Source organism: Hyposmocoma kahamanoa, unplaced genomic scaffold, assembly GCF_003589595.1.
Source record: "Hyposmocoma kahamanoa isolate Upper Pololo Valley unplaced genomic scaffold, ASM358959v1 63, whole genome shotgun sequence".
NCBI lineage: Eukaryota > Metazoa > Arthropoda > Insecta > Lepidoptera > Cosmopterigidae > Hyposmocoma > Hyposmocoma kahamanoa.
The window spans coordinates 14,575,690-14,588,404 of record NW_020653851.1 but is presented as its reverse complement, the minus strand read 5'-3'; positions in this window follow the sequence as shown (position 1 = coordinate 14,588,404).

Below are 12,715 nucleotides of genomic sequence, written 5' to 3'. Positions count from 1 at the left end.
GCAAATGGTCGTCAGTAAATAACGCGAGCCCAATTTCTTCATGGGTCTATGTATTTAAAAAAGTTACGTTTCTTTTCTCCTGCCTCACTGTAGCTTATAAATAATTAGGTATTTAGCACCACCAGTGCTATTTGTACATCAAAAACAAATATATTGGCTACACCGAAGAGCTCCGTTGTTATGCTGTCTGTGTTTACATCATCAACCCATTTATACGTCCTACAGCTGGGCACGTGTCTCACCTCAGGTGAGGATTTAGGCCCTAATCCGCCACGTTGCTGGCCCAATGCAGGTTGAGGATCTCACACATTTTTTCGAGGTTTGTGTTACAAATGACGAAGTTTGAATTGAGTTACCGAGAGGACACTTGAACGTTAGTTAAACCTCGTTTTGAGCGGACAAGTGGAAGTACTGCAGGCAGATGCCATTTGTCGTGTTAACAATAGTGTTTTTATGAAACTTAATGTACCAGCGATTATATAGCTTTTACAAAGCGGTAATTAATTTAATTTTGTTGCATTGAATTGATAAAATAAAAAATCTCACAATGAGTTATTACTGCAATGGTTGTGATAAGCCTTTAAAAAATACCGAAAAGGTTGTCTGTACTCAACTAAATTGCAAGAAACAGTTCCATTACTTCTCTGCGTGCAACTGACCAGCACAAAGTTTAAAAAGCAACCAAATTGTGAATGTCCGAGCTGCGCTATAGGTATAGGATTACTTACCACAAGGCGTCACCATAGATATGGGATATCTATGGGCGTCACACAAAGAATGATGACACACCTTGTAAGGGGCTGTCCTCTGTGTCAGCCAATGGCTCGCCTGATGAACAGGAAAATGTTGCTGTTACCAGGGGTGGTGGTGGCATCATTAGTGACGATGAAGACAAAAGTAGGTACTGTTTTGCATTCAACATATTTAAGAATTACACCATATAATTCGTAAAGTATTAAGCGATGAGTTTGAGAATTTGAAAAAGGAACTGCAGTCTTTGAATTTCATTAATGTCCAATTTGAAATGCTAAGAAATAATGTTAAAGCATGTGTGGAGGAAAACAAAGGTTCGGGTGCTGGCTTAATGCAACAGAAAATCAAGGATCTTGAAGCAAGACTGTCGATGATGGAGCAAGATTCTCGACAAAGTAATATAGAAATTCATTGTCTACCAGAACACAGGCAGGGAAATTTGATCGGCACAGTCATTCAGATTGGTAAAGTTGTCAATTTCCCTATCTCAGAGACGGATATATTGATTTGCAATCGAGTACAAAAACTAAATCGAGATTCAAAAATGCCGAGAACAGTAATATGTAAACTCGCATACAAACTAAAGAGAGATAACTTATTGGCAGCTGTGTACAAATACAACAAGTCTCATCCCAAGGATAAACTTAATATAAAACATCTCGGCCTTGACGATGTTGAGTTACCGCTTTATAGGTGAACATCTCACTCCAGCCATTAAATCCCTCCATGCAACAACAAGAATATGGGCCAAAGAAAAACATACAAATATGTATGGGTGAGAAATGGGAAAATATTCTTAAGAAAAGATAATGAATAACCAGCCAAAATTATATTGCATGAAGATACCTTAAAAACGCTAGGTTGACTGTATACTTAATTTTTATTAAAATGTTTTATATATTTTTTAGTCGCAATGCCCTATTTTAGCTTATATTATCAAAATTTCCGAGGTATGAGGACAAAATTGCATGATATTTTTGTCGAAGTAAATGCTAGTAATTTCAATTTAATTGTTTTTACAGAGATTTGGCTCAATGTTAGTATACACTATAGTGAGCTTTTTGACAATAGGTACCAAGTATTCAGAAGGGACAGATCATCAAATACATTTGGGGAAGCTTCTGACGTTAGAGGAACTCTTTTCGAAGATTTCGGATTTTTCTGGTACTCGCGGGACCGATCCATCTTCGAGTCTAGTACATTATTTTCACCCACCGGCACTCCTTCTGGGAGAATCGCAGTTAAGAAATCTGTAAATGTTTGTAGAAACTATAATTTTGGGAGTCGCTGTGAGGATATTTGGTTGACTTTAGATTTAGGTAGCAATAAATTTCACATTTGCTGCGTATATTTACCTTCCTCTCTTAAACGTTTGCATCTCGAGCAGTTTACCGAAAATACGAGCAAGGTATTGGATAGTTTAAATAACGATTTCATTTTGTTGGGAGATTTTAATCTTCGTGATGTAGTTTGGTCACAATCTGATTCGGATGCATTTCTCTACCCTAGCAATTATGATAACGCCCTCGGTTATGGATTTGTTGACTTTTTGTGAAGCCACGACCTGAAATAGTATAATCATGTATTAAATCATCAAAATAGGATACTTGACATTGTGCTTTGCAATTATTATATATTGTGGAATTTCAGTAAAAAAATCGAATAACTGAATTTCTCGGTTGGACAGTTATCATCCTGCAATAGAAATAGACTTATATTTAAATGGACACCGAATGATGACTTCTAAATTTACGCCAAGGCATAAAATCTTTTCAACTAACTATGATGAGATACGTAACTGTTTAGCTGAGTTCAAATGGGTATCAGAACTTGGCCGTAGCTCAACGACAGATGATGCCATAAACAAATTTTATAATATTTTAAAAGGGGTGATTGCCGAGTATGTACCCTACCAAAAAATTAATAAAAAAATATCCGCTTTGGTTTACTAACAACCTTATTAGACTTTTGCGCGAAAAAGAAAAAGCCCGTATAAAGATGAAGAAATACAAAAATGGATTAGATGAATTGGAATATAATATTTTAAAAGACAGAACTTCAGTTATGATAAAAAAGTGTTATAATAGATATATGGAATATGTTGTTAGCAATGTAATAAAAAATCCTAAATACTTTTGGGCTTATATAAACAATAAACGTAAGAAATGAAACTATTTTTCCGGATTTAAATCGCGTATATTTGTTTTTTCAAACAAACCAACGTTTCGGGCCCTTTACAGGTCTCATGGTCACGGTTGACTGAGGTGGTACAGTCTTCAACCAGTTATGTCTAATATTAATTAAGAAATCTGTAATGCTTATTGAAACTATAATTTGGAGAGTTTCATATCCTATGTGTAACAATCGCGAAAACCTAAGAACTCGATAATAAACGTAGGGTTAAACATACTATACCGTCTCGTATGAAGCTAGGTGATAGGATTTCTGGGGACGGTGATGTCATCACTAACCTGTTTGCAGAGATTTTCTCACTGGCTTATAGCCCAGTCGATGATTCGACTAAGGTAGACGAAGACGCTATAGTGTCCCATAATGTAACTATGATTGGACATATACACTTGAATCTCGACAATACTGATAGTCGTTGAAAGCACTTAATGTTACTAAAGGAGCGGGCAGTGTGACGGAATTCATTCAGTCTTTTTTAAAGAGTGCGCTTCGGTACTGGCGCAGAGTTTGTATATTCTCTTTAATAGATCTCTCACTGACGGGATTTTTCCTAAATATTGGAAAGATGCCATTCTTGTACCAATACACAAGTCAGGTAACAAAAGTAATATTGTCAATTACAGGCCGATTAGTATACTGCCGGTTCTGGGTAAGATTTTTGAGTTGTTGTTGTGTCCGTACTTGTCTTGGCATATAAAACAAATTATACCCGATCTACAGCATCGATTTGTTAGGAAGCGATCCACAACATCTAACCATGTCACATTTGTCGATAGAACATTATCAGTCATGAGCACCGGAAATGAAGTAGATGCTACATATGATTTCAGTAAAGCTTTTGACAGAGTAAATCACTCAATCTTAATACATAAACTGCGCAATCATTTCGGTATACATGGTTTTTTATTGGATTGGTTTAAATCTTATCTCGCTAATCGAACGCAAAAGGTTGGTATTAACGGTCATGTTTCCAAGGAAATTGTACCAGTGTCGGGTGCTCCACAGGGCTCACACCTTGGCCCAATTATCTTGGTTATGTTTATTGATATAAAATATTGCATACGCAACTCTGATTTCGAACTGTACGCTGATGACCTAAAGTTATCAAAAGTAGTGTATAACGTTGCTCATCAAATTCAACTTCAAGAAGATATAAACGGAATCACTGAATGGTGTCGGAAAAACTCTATGAGTCTTAACACAAACAAATGTTTTCACGTAAAATTTTCTGGAAAATATAATAAATTTTATAGTATTAACGGATTTGTTTTAAAAAAACATACTCACTCTCAACCATTGCTCTCAACTCATGTAAATTACATACTAAGCAAGTGTTTAAGACCGTTAGCCTTTATACTGAGAAACACCAAGGAATTTAAATCGATTTATGTTGTGAAAATACTTTACTATGGCTTGGTGCGTAGCCATGTGGATTATAGCAGTACTGTCTGGTATCCGTCGTATCAAAATAATATTTTTCGTATTGAGAAAATTCAAAATAACTTTCTTAGAAAACTTTCTTATGTAGATGGCATTTACCATACGGTCAGAAGCTATGGTGAAAGGTTAACTCATTTTAATATATTATCATTAAAACATCGGAAGGAGCAACGTGCCATATTTTTTTTGTTTAAATTACTAAATCACGATATAGATTGTCTCAAATAAACTTAAAAATACCTAGAATGTCAGCCAGGCTGCATAATTACAAACCTTTTGGTATTGAACTGAGAAAAACCAATTATGGTAGCATGTCTCCACTTTACTCCAATAAGAGAAAATACAATGATTTTTTTTTTAATTGTGGATTGGATATTTTTAGTGATAAATATCACGGCTTCAGGAATGTAATCCAAAAATATTTTGTTTGTGAAGTTAACAGTCTTTAGCGAGCTATCTAGCTATTTTTGTTTTGCTTAATTTTTAATTTATAATTTTAATTTTTGCCTTATTTTTTCCTTAGTTTTGCTCAGTTTCATCTGATTTTGCTTGTTGAATGTAAACTTAATTTGATCTAGTCATATATGTATAGACAGACTAGTCATACTCTCGTGCTTCCAAAATAATATTACCTTTATATAATGCAGTGCATACCTTTAATTTAAATGCATGCATAACACTAGTTTTAAATGTTTCGTTTTTATAAATATTTAACGTATCTGTACATATTTAGTTGGTAAGCCTTAGTAAATAAATAAACTTTTAATAAATGTATACTTTATTCTTACTGCTAGTATTAGAAACTGAAATGTGTTCCAGAGTATATTGCTGAATTGATTGAAGTAATAATTAACCACGGATCTAAGAATTAATTTTTATTTTAAGGCTAATGTTCAGACTTTACGACAATGTTCTTCCGATATTATTAAAGTTAATAAACATTTCAATAAGAACAACGACCTGCCAAAATAATAAATAAATAGCAAGCAAAATATTAATTTAAAAATATGCAAAGGAACTTTTTCACAAATAAAGCCTATATCCTTATTAATGATGTTGTGCAAAAGACACTATGATTAATACCAATCGAAAAGAAATATCAGTAAAAGAGTAAAAAAATATTCCAAAAGCGTTTTTATCAAAAATAAATTTTTTGCACTAATGTCAGTCGTTCTAGAGGTGCGAAATGTACCTATCAATAAACTTAAGTGAGTGTCAGATGTCTTTTGAATTAAAGACGAATTTTTAAATTTTGCTACCATTAGAACTGATTTTTTAATTTACAACTTTTTTTGAGTGCAATAAGTCTAAGGGTAGTATTCCAGAACTTTACTCAATGCTCAAGTCAGGACTTGAGCAGACTTGAGTATGGTTTCAACCACTGGAAATACGACTCTAATGGCAAGGACTTGAGTATGATTTTCGGTGCTCACTGCATTACTCAAGTCCTTACTTGAGTATTGAGTAGAGTTCTCTTAGCTAGGACTGTGGTGTGGTACATAGGGGGAAGCGGGCCCGATTCGTACACTTTTTTTAATTTTAATATTGGGCTACTAAATGCAATTATAATGAATATTTTTTCTACCTAATTGATGATATAACTAATAATCATTACTAATTTAATATTTTCTGTCATAAATAGCATCAAATAATTGAAAAATTTTGATTTTAACAAAAAATGGGAATTGTCCCATCCTGCCCCACCTGTGGGATACTTTGATACATTGCTTGGGGCACTTAGATGTGTGAATCAACGTAGTGTGCCATTCCTTGTTGCCACGTATTATCAGCACTAGGTGATCAACTGTCCATAAAGTATGACGCTAAATGTGTCTCAGCACTTGCTAGATCAAGACTTCTTTCTAGGGCACCATTTGAAAAGTGTTCTTTTTAATGTAGTCTTGGAAGTAGAAATACAGGAGGAAGAGCTGACTATAGCGCAAAATGTCACTAGTTCTTCTCTTTACAATAACTTGTTGAAACAGTTGTACATTTTCCGTACAAAATAACTAATAAGAGCACTTTGATACCAAACTGCCCCACTCACTAGTGCAGGAGTTCCCAAACTTATTTTGTCTACTGCCCACTTTGACAATAAATTATTTTTAGCGCCCCCTTTTTTTCACCTACTTAAAAACCACTATAACTTACAAACTATAACATTATAACATTCCAAAAATTTGTCAACCCATTAACAAAAATATTAATAAACCTTATAGACAACATAGAAAAAATTATAAATTCTAGGATGCAATAAAATAAAATAAATTAAAATAAAATATGACCTAAAATAAAGTAATACCATAAATGGGTAATTGTCATTTTCGATTCGCATCCCGGTGGACAGACATCCAGTATTTAAAAATAGAGCTATCGAAAGACGTGTCGCATACCACTCTCAGGATTGCATTGTCAGATGCAAGCACTCTTTTCCAAAATGAGGCCACTCTCGCTCGTAACATAGAGCAAAAGTCCGGAATGCGAGCTTCTGCAAACTCTAGGCAGTTTCACCAGGATACGGAATGCGTCATTGTGTTAAAACCTTAGATTGTTGTAAGATTTCCTGGTGAAGCTGGTCCACAGCTGACATGTGTACAAGCATTGGCAATAAGCCCTAAACAGAGTCACCTTGACTTGCTTATTGCATTTTGCAAATTTGCGCGCCAGCATGTTGCTTCTTACACATAAAGCACGTCGTTCTCGTTCAATATTTAAATCGTCGTGGAGGTCGTCTGTAAAAACATGGCCCAAGTATTTAAACTATTGCACTCTCCTTATTAGTGAACCGTCCAGGAAAACATCCAGATACTTCTCCGGACCCCTGAAGACCATCATCTCTGTCTTTGTGGCATTGTATTTCAATCCATGAGCCCTAACATAGCTCTCACAGATTGAAAGCAGCTTTTTCAGGCCTCTGGCTGGCTTTCCTCAGCTCCCCGATCAACCCTGATGTAAAGGCTGAAGAGGTCCGGAGAAGTTAACCCTCCCTGACGAACGCCGCGGTCTAACCTATATCCGCTAGACGTCGTCTCGCCCCAACGCACATCATTCGTCTGGCTCCCGTAACAATATCTCAACAGACCCACAACTTTAATCGATACTTGTGAGCTCAGCAGTTTTCTCCAGAGAATTTTATAATTCACAAGATCAAACGCCTTGCTTAAATCCAAAAAGCACGCATAGATGGATGTCTCTCGAGCAGTGTAGTACTTTACTGTATGCTTTAAGCTGAGAATCGCAGAGTCCTTAGAGAGACCGGATCGGAAACCAAACTGAGAATCATCTATCTCAATGTTGTTCACCAGCTCGGGGTGCAACAGTCTTTCCAAATTTTTTCCAACCACCGTAACCAATGAAATCGGTCTATAGTTGCTCGCAGTTCCAAGATTGCCCGTCCTGTTCTTGATGATAGGCACAACCACAGTCTCCGTAAGTGCATCAGGCAAGTAAGTGTACCTGATACACAAGTTAAACAGATGGGCAAGTCCATCACCAATCAAAGGACCGGCATAGAGATAGAGAATATGTTCAATCTTAACCGATCATGTCCGGGACTCTTACCGCGCTTCATATCTAATCAGAATAAAGAATCGATAAAGATCCGGTACATAGTGGCTCTGGATCGAACACATCCTCCGCAGGTTCCGGGGCAACCCTGAATCATCGAGCGAACATTTCAGCTATGGACCTGGCATCTTGTACGCTGTTCACAGAAACAGGCAGTTTTTTTTATATTTAACTTTTTGGTGAACTTCCAAAATTCTGAAAAATTATTGCTTCTTCTCGCTGTGGCAAGTATATCTATTTTGATAGGTTCTTCATTTTTCAGGCACCATTTAAGCTTATTTTTAAAAGTATTGCGACTTGAGCGCATGACGTCAAAGACGACTCCCGATGCCGGGCTGCCATGGAGTACCCACATCCGAAAATGCAGCCTAGTCCGCTCATGACTCATCCTTACGTGATAGTTCCAGCCAACTACCTTAATACGTTTGTTTTGTCCACCGGAACGCGAAACGGTCGACTTGACAGCGCCTGTTTGTAATATATTAATTATTTCATTATATAAATCGTCAATTTGTACAACATGATTATTCGCACATTAAAGGTCCTTATTAAAATAACAATAAATATCACAGTTTTTATTATATTTTTCTATCATACTCTTTAATCCCGACATACAGTGTCCGTAGTAAACAGATATTTGTGCATCATCACGTACGCCCCACAATACATTTGCGATAAAAATAATCCGTTTTAGGTGCGTCGGCGGTCCCACAACCCTTAACTCCTCCAATATTACATTTAATTACTAGAGGCAAGTGATCAGAGGTCAATGTGTCCTCTATCACCTTTGCGAATATGATAGTATCCCGAGCGGCAACAGTGGTCACACAGTGGTCCACCCACCAACGACGACATCTGTGGGACTCGCTAATATATGTATAACTATCCTCTCCGAGTAAATCAATGTCGGCACACAACCATAGCTGGTCAGCGCAGTAGCGTAAGAGTTCATGACCGAACCACGCTCCAGGGTGTGCATTAAAGTCTCCTAGAATATACGCTAACTGCAAGTCGCACTCCTCTATGATAGAGCTAACGTTTCCCAGACAGTTAGTAAATTACATGAGGTTATCGTACACGGCAACGAGCATGGAAATACTAAAAACTAAAAAATCACAACCGGGCACAGACACTTTTATTACTAAAAGTCTGTCATTATCACAGTCTTTTTGGTCACGATTGGGAACATCACGTTCCTCCAAAATATTGCCTACATCTGAGAACTCCGCAGGATAAGTCCACTGATGAGGTGGCTACACAACTGAAATTATCATCAATTTCATCAGTCAGGCCGCTTGCTAGACGCATTCTGTCGTAGTCGAGAGTTAACGACAATGTCTCAGTACTTAGGCGCAGTCTGTGTCAACGAAGGCGAAACAGCTATTCTGTTCGGTGCATGCGCACTTGATGCGTCACCGCAGTGAGCGCTCTGCGAGTGATGTTCGCAAGTTGTAGTCGAGAGTCGAGAGCTCTTTCTGGGTCTCTTACCCTTTAGGCCTACAGCGCCCACAAGGGGGCGTTATCGCTCACTTTGGGAAAGGCTGCACTAGTGTATAAAAGTACCCCACCGGCCAGTTTAGAAAAAAATATTTATTTAAATAAAATATTTATATATTCTCTCAAAGTCACATGCAATTCTAGTTATTGGAAACACTAGTTTACCTTGTATTAAAACATAAAACCCTGTAAAGTGAACAAAACTACAGTGGTACTCGTATTTGTGTCGCTTATTTTTTTAGTCAACTGCTGTGAAAACACTTCGTGACCTGTCGGACGACAACATCCAACTGGTGAGCTGCATCATCGCATTTCTATTACACACACGTACAAAGGCACGTTTTAGTGCGGGAATACACGTCCGATTTTTTAATCCGATAGTCTGATCCGACTTAGGAGATGTATAATTATTAGGATTCTATAATAGAATTATAGATAACAGATTCACGTTAGAATTTTCGCTATGTTGCCACTCTGACCACGTAATGTAATAGCAGTGTTAGGCAAAATTTAATTGTTCTGGCAATTAAAGATTGACAATTAATTAATTGTCAATTGCGAAACAGCAATTGACGATTGATCAATTGTTAGTTGCGAGAACCGCAATTAACAATTAATTAATTGTTAATTGGGGTAATTAATTAATTCTGGTTGTCGCAACTAACAATTGATCAATCGTTAATCGCGTATATCTGCAATTAACAATTCATCAATTTTCAATCTTTTTGATTAACAATTAAAACTGACAATTATAATAAATCTATAGGGCATACGTGGGTTAGGGGGTGAGTTAGGGCGTGGGTTAGGTGTTGGGTCAGGAGGTGGGTTAGACCCCCCGAACGTGTTCCCGCCTTGTCGTGGCGGGGGGCTCTAGTAGCCGTAGTCGATTTCATCCCACGGTGAAGCTAAGAGGAACCCACGGGGCCGGTAGTAGTAGTAGGTACATAATTTACGACCGTTGTATGGAGTGTCCGGGGTGTGCCCAAAGTAAGCGGCCAAAGCACTTGTGTTATGGTAATCGGAAACAACGACGGTACCACAAACACCCAGACTCGAGACAATATAGAAAAGTTAGTTCTACACTGACCCGGCCGGGGATCGAACCCGGGACCACAGAGATGGCGACACCATGAAAACCGGTGTACAAGCCACCACAGCAAGACCACGGAGGCAGCCAATCAAAATCCCCAAACTAGTTGTTGAGTTGAAATTCCTCAATTTGGGGAATTCCCCATAAATTTGCAGCACTGCAGTTCAGACTGACGACTGTAAGACGTGTATTGAGTGAATCCGATCCGATAGTCGGATCCGACCATCAGACACGAAATCGGACGTGTATTCCCGCGCTTAGTATTATAACAACTAATATTATGTTTGAGGGTATGGAGGTGATGCAGGTGTATGAATGTGTCCTCTGTATCAAACTGCCTCGCTTCCCCCTACTTGAGATTGAAAAATGGTGTCGCCAGAGTAAGCTTCTTCCAGCGTAGACAGCAAAAGCCCTTATAACTTTGAAACAACGGACTGACTAAATCTAGTTTTTTGCGACTAGAACCGACTAAATGGTGAATTTTTAACTGACTAATCAAATTTCAAAAACTCGATTTTGATCACGGTTGGAATAAAGGACACAGTTTTGTCTTTTTCTTGCGACTCAACTATTTATTATTTCATATCTCAATTACGTTCCGAAGACAAGTGTCAAAGCGGATCTATTACATTGTGACAAGTATTAATTAGGTATAAAAGCTACATTTTATAAAAAACTTTTCATTTGTAACAAACGCTAAAGCTCAATTTACATTGCGGCACGGAACGGGATGGAACGGAAGCGTCAATTTCGCTTTGCTGCGCGAGAAGGTGCGCACTCGCTAGAATGCTCGAGCAACGATCATTAGCGAGATTTATCGCGACTGCGCCTCGAGGCTGTAGTATTTCAGCGACATTTGACGTCACATTCAGACGCGCCTGCCTTCGCACCTCTTCCCGCGGATTCGCCAGACGTCGGCGAGTGACGGCAGCAGCGGAATTCCGCAAGAATTCCGAGGAAGACGCGTAACGTAATTTTTGGCTCGTATCTAGTTTGTACATACGTTAACAATTGATCGTAAAGTTCATTACGCTATTACAATATCGTTACAAAAATTCGCTTCCATTCCGTTACGCCGTGTTATAAAATAAACATAACATTTACACAAGGGGTTCTTATCGTAATCTAAAGCGAATATGAATAAAAAATTCAAGGTTATAAACAAAACAACAGAAAATAAATCGCAGTCACCAAAGCGAAATTTTGTTATAATCTTGTTTTTGCTATAAGCTATCTATACTTAAGAAAAAAGTTAACAAAACCCCAGAAAATTACCACTTTTTTAAATTACTGTTCACAATAGTTCGCATAATTGTACAGATGTCCCAAAAATAACACGCCAGAGCGACACTGTGAGTAGGTGAGCTATATACCTACCAGAAAAAAATAATTTGACCTTAGTAAAAGTCTTTTAGTTTTCGAGATATTTGCACTTTTTTATTTTTTTGGAATAACTCTACTTTTTGTTGAGTTTTTTGCTACTATTGCCAGGGTTAGCTCCACATGGTAGTTGTTTTTATTTTTCAGGTAACCTGAATAGTTTTTCCAGGTACTGCAACTAATATTTTATCTGACAAATGTCATAAAATGCGAAAAAAGGTATTAATTTGGTATACCTAGTACCCTTGTAAAAAGCTAAACGTTAACTTTGAATAGCTAGTGTGAAAAAAAAATGTATGAAACTGAATTTGCAAATGATCTTAAAAATTGCTCCACTTAATGCAGAATCAGGAATGGTACAATATTATTGAGATTTTTCACAAGAACATAGTCATTTAATTTATTTTTCGTCATAACACCCTACCAGCCTAATCAGTTTCTAAACAAAATTAAATTTAAACTTTTAAATTTATTAATTGCTAAGCGCTAGGTAACGACGACGTATCAATCTTTTTCCCACGTTGTATTCGTAATAAAGGAGTTAGATAGTTACTACATTCTTTCTCTCTCTGAACTGGTACAAACAAACTGTGACAAATCAAACTTCCCAAAAGCATGCGGATTTAGCCTCTAATAACGTGGTAGAGTGCCTTTGTGTATCGCTTGATTTGTCGCCGTTTTTACTTAATGGAAAATAAAACAATAAAATTTAAATAATTAGCATTAAAAATTTAATTTAATTAGCAATTTAGGTAGCTGTAAAGGTACTAACTGGGTGATAAATCTGCAATAGATTTC